Genomic DNA, 568 nt, shown 5'->3' with positions numbered 1-568 from the left:
ATATATATATATATATATATACATATAAATATATACAGACACACAAGCGGAGAGAGATTATTGAAATTGTCATAAGTGAGTATATACATGAGTGGGCGTATGTATGTGTGTGTGTGTGTGTATATACATATATATATATATATATATACATATATATATATAGGGAGAGAGGGAGAGTATATATGCCAACGATGTGGCAGTCCTAAAAAGTATGATGTTACTGTTGTTGTAGCCCCAGGAAAGTATCTTTTCCAGGTGGTTATCAATACACTGTTTGTGTCTATATAGTATTTGCAAGGGAGGTCATCGCTCACAACTCTAGCCTTACATGAGTGATGGAAGCGATGTTAGCCATGACCTCCCTTGCAAATGCTATACGGACACAAAGTGTGTCGATTGCCAACTAGAAAGGATGATTTCCTGGGGCTAAAACAATAATAACATCGTCCTTTATAGGACTGCCACATTCTGTTGGCATATAAACTTTACTATTCTCCTGCTCAGAGATTGATTTTAAACAAGTTCTGTCTCTCTCTCTCTCTCTCTCTCTCTCTCTCTCTCTCTCTCT

This window comes from Octopus bimaculoides, chromosome 2 (genome assembly GCF_001194135.2).
Source record: "Octopus bimaculoides isolate UCB-OBI-ISO-001 chromosome 2, ASM119413v2, whole genome shotgun sequence".
Taxonomy (NCBI): Eukaryota; Metazoa; Mollusca; class Cephalopoda; order Octopoda; family Octopodidae; genus Octopus; species Octopus bimaculoides.
Note: the sequence above shows the minus strand (reverse complement) of the source record.